Source organism: Schistocerca serialis, chromosome 8 (genome assembly GCF_023864345.2).
Source record: "Schistocerca serialis cubense isolate TAMUIC-IGC-003099 chromosome 8, iqSchSeri2.2, whole genome shotgun sequence".
Classification (NCBI taxonomy): domain Eukaryota; kingdom Metazoa; phylum Arthropoda; class Insecta; order Orthoptera; family Acrididae; genus Schistocerca; species Schistocerca serialis.
This window is the reverse complement of record NC_064645.1, coordinates 460,052,460-460,056,589: the sequence shown is the minus strand read 5'-3', so window position 1 is coordinate 460,056,589 and position 4,130 is coordinate 460,052,460. Positions and strand designations below refer to the sequence as shown.

The 4,130-nt window shown below is 44.1% G+C and overlaps 1 pseudogene; it reads right to left on the bottom strand.

Annotated features, from left to right (window-relative positions):
- Nucleotides 1–2,486: 2,486 nt before the first annotated feature.
- On the bottom strand, nt 2,487–2,603 carry LOC126417222 (5S ribosomal RNA; annotated as a pseudogene).
- Nucleotides 2,604–4,130: the final 1,527 nt, after the last annotated feature.

Below are 4,130 nucleotides of genomic sequence, written 5' to 3'. Positions count from 1 at the left end.
CTGAGCAGCCGTCTTAGGTTGTTTGCAGATGACGCTGTCGTTTATCGACTAATAAAGTCATCAAAAGACCAAAACAAGCTGCAAAACGAGTAATAAAAGATATCTGAAAGGTGCGAAAAGTGGCAGTTGACCCTAAATAACGAAAAGTGTGAGGTCATCCACATGAGTGCTAAAAGGAACTCGTTACACTTCGGTTACACGATAAATCAGTCTAATCTAAAAGCCTTAAATTCAGCTAAATACCTAGGTATTACAATAACGAACAACTTAAAATGGAAGGAACACACAGAGAATGTTGTGAGGAAGGCTAACCAAAGGCTGCGTTTTATTGGCCGGACACATAGAAAATGTAACAGACCTACTGAGGAGACAGCCTACACTACGCTTGTCCGTCCTCTTTTAGAATACTGCTGCGAGGTGTGGGATCCTTACAAGATAGGACTTACGGAGTACATCGAAAAAATTCAAAGAAAGGCAGCACGTTTTGTATTGTCGTGAAATATGGGAGAGAGTGTCACAGAAATTATACAGGATTTGGGCTAGACATCATTAAAAGAAGGGAGTTTTTCGTTGCGACGGAATCTTCTCACGAAATTGCAACCACGAACTTTCTCCTCCGAATGCGAAAACATTTTGTTGACACGGACCTACGTAAGGAGGAACGATCAGCACGATAAAATAGGGGAAATCAGAGCTCGTACGGAAAGATACAGATGTTCATTCTTTCCGCGCGCTATACGAATTGGAATAATAGAGACTTGCGAAGGTGGTTCGATGAACCCTCTGCCAGGCACTTAAATGTGATTTGCATAGTATCCATGTAGATTTAGATAGATGTAGATGTATCGAAAGCCATAAGCGAAAATCGTTCTGGAATCTCTGACAGTGGATTGCTTATGCTGCAAGCTCCTTGCTTTAATTTTTTTGGAGATGTGTGGACTGGACCAAAACAAGAAAAAATTGTCAAGAAAACATGTGCCCTAAAATGCATACCATAAGAGCTATGAGCACTTGTTCAGTAGAAAAGATGTATTTCATACTAGGGACCTATCAAAGGTGAACATTTATTTCTTGTTTTGGTCCATACTCCCAAAATATGTGAGGCAAAAAGCTGGCAGTAGCAGACTTCCAACGTTTTTCGCTTATGACTTTCGACTCGGTCGTTTCCAGAACAGGCTCCCGTACTGGTGTCCAGTAGGAATACTTGCAACAGGTCGTGGTGCAACGCCCATATGTTTCATTTATTGCTTCAAATTGATGTATTTGCCCTTCTCCACCATCGCTGAAAGTTTGTAATCACTCTGTAGTTATATAACTTCGCGATAACATCTTTGAAATCGTGTACTCGCACACCATGCGTAAATCACTTGTCACCTCAAAGACGATTCGACGCTAGCCGACTTCGTGTGCTGGACCGAAGCGTCATTGTCAAGAGCCCGGCAGACATTTCTTACGGACACGCATAAGCTTTGACCGCTGAATGTCATTCACAGCGCTGGGCGCGTACAAGCTCTAATCGAAAGAATCCGGAGAGTCCTATGTGCTATGAAGGAGACCACGAGAGGCGGGCCTCCCAATATAAATGAAAGCAGGGAATACTGTATTGTCAGAAGAGAAGCAGTAGCAGCAGTATCGATCAATCAGGACTTCGAACGTCGACTCATTTGCTGTTACTCGAGAAACAAATCCATAAAGGACCTTCCAGCCTTTCTAAAGCTGCCCAAGAACGCTGTTGGTGATGTGACTGTGGAGTAGGAACGCTAAGGAACGAACACATCTAAACTAAGACCAGGAAGACATCATATTCTAATTTATTTAGTAAACACAGTCGTGGTCGCATGTAAGTTGTTACTTTTCATTCACAGTTGAGTGATTTCGATCTACTACAGCGATAATCATCAGATCTACAATCCTTTGTGTTCGTAGGAATTTATATCTGATGATGATCTCTGTAGCAGATCGAAACCAGTCAGCTACGAATAAAAAGTAACAACTTGTATGCTACTACGACTGTGTTTACTAAATAAGTTATTGTGTTATTAGGTCGCTGTTTTTTGGAACAATGTTCCGAAAAATTTACGTCATATTCTAACGGGCAGGGACCGTTGGAGATTGCAGAGATTGGTCGTTTTAAATCGCTTTAAATCAAAGGAGGCAATCATCGTAAATTCCGAAGTGGTACCAGCAGTCTAGCCTGCATAATGACTGTGTATAAAGGGTTAAAAAGAACCCGTTACAGTGGTCGAGCAGTTCCTCATAACCCAACCATTTTTTAAAACTCCTACCGAACAGCCCATGAAGGCCCAACGGTAGCGACCGGCCGCCGTGTCATCCTTAGCCCATAAGCGTCACTGGATGCGGATGAGGAGGGGCATGTGGTCAGCACACCGCTCTCCCTGCCTTACGTCAGTTTCCGTCACCGGAGCCACTGCTTCTTAATCAAGTAGATCCTCACTTTGCCTCACAAGGGCTGAGTGCACCCAGTTTGCCAACAGCGCTCGGTAGACCGGATGGTCACCCATCAAGTGCTAGCCCAATCCGACAGCGCTTAACTTCGGTGATCTGACGGGAACCGGTGTTACCACTGCGGCAAGGCCGTTGGCCCACACATTTCTTGAGATGCTGTAAAGAAAGAGGACAGTGAACAATGGATGACCGGAAACGAGTGATTTGGTGTAATAAATCATCCTATACCTTGTTGCAATCCAATCGAAGACTTTGGGTTCGGCTAATTCATGGATAACGTTACCTGCATATTTTGTAGTGTCAACAGTGAAGTACACAGGAGGTGATGCTATTCGTGGTTAGGGTGTGGCCTCCTCATTCCCCTTAAGAAAACGCAGGATGCGGTACGATATGAATATATTTTACAGAATTGTGTACTGCGTACAGTAGAGGAGCAGTTCGCGAACAATGACGGTATCATCGCGATAACGCACCATGTCATAAAGTGTCACCTGTAAGGTAAGGGTTTGTGGACTGGCCTACCCCGAGTCTGACTTGAACCCAATGGAGCACTTTTGGGATAGGTTACGAGGTCGACTTCGCTGTGAACCACAGCGTCCAACATTCACTACCTCTACTGCTTTCTGCTCTTAAGATAGAATAGGCTGCCGTTCCTCCACAGACATTCAAACATCTGAATGAAAGTGTCCCCAGCCGACATCAAGCCGACACAAAGGCGATACTGGACATATTAATGTCGACTAATAGGTGCTCGATCAGGTAATGCATATCTCGATACATGCGTACCACCACATAAGAATATTCTTCGTCACATTCAGAATGGATCCTGATCCTAGTCTATTCGGTTCTGATCACAGCAATGACTCATACTCATAATTTTCGTCTGCCGGATGCAGCGACAGCAGTGCCAGGGCACTCTTAGTAATGGCTTGCCCATAGTGCTCATTCTAAGTTCTTACTGAATAAATATGTTCTACTGTTCATACATACCAGGTTATTATCCTGTTTAGATAGATTACGCTCGTCAAGTTTCCCACTTGTTATCACCTTTTCCACTGCTGTGATTAGAAGGATACCATATCGCCTTCGACAGACTCCGATAACAGCTAGCCGGGGTGGCCTAGCGATTCTAGGTGCTACAGTCTGGAACCGCGCGACCGCTACGGTCACAAGTTCGAATCCTGCCTCGGGCATGGGTGTGTGTGGTGTCCTTAGGTTATTTAGGTTTATATAGTTCTAAGTTCTAGGGGACTGATGACCTCAGAAGTTTAGTCCCATAGTACTCAGAGCCATTTGAACCATTTTTTTCCGATAACGCGGTAGGAGACACTTGACTTCAAAGTCCTGGTTTTAATTGCTGAGATGAATCCACCTACGTCTACTAGCCGCTGGGCCGAGGAAGTCAATATCTCTAGATATTTAGATAGTGTGGCTGGACGAATGTTGTTTCGTCTGGTCACGACAATTCTGGTTGCTGAATTCCAGAGCAACACGAAGTTTTCATACTACGTTTTTATCTTTGACTTCTTTTCGTGACTAGTTTCGGCGCTCATTCCTGTTTACAACCAAGCTGTTGACGTGAGGTCTGTTATCGTCATAGGTTACAGTTAAAGTCGATTCACACTTTAACGGGCCGTCAAAACGTTCCACAATGCATGTCAAAT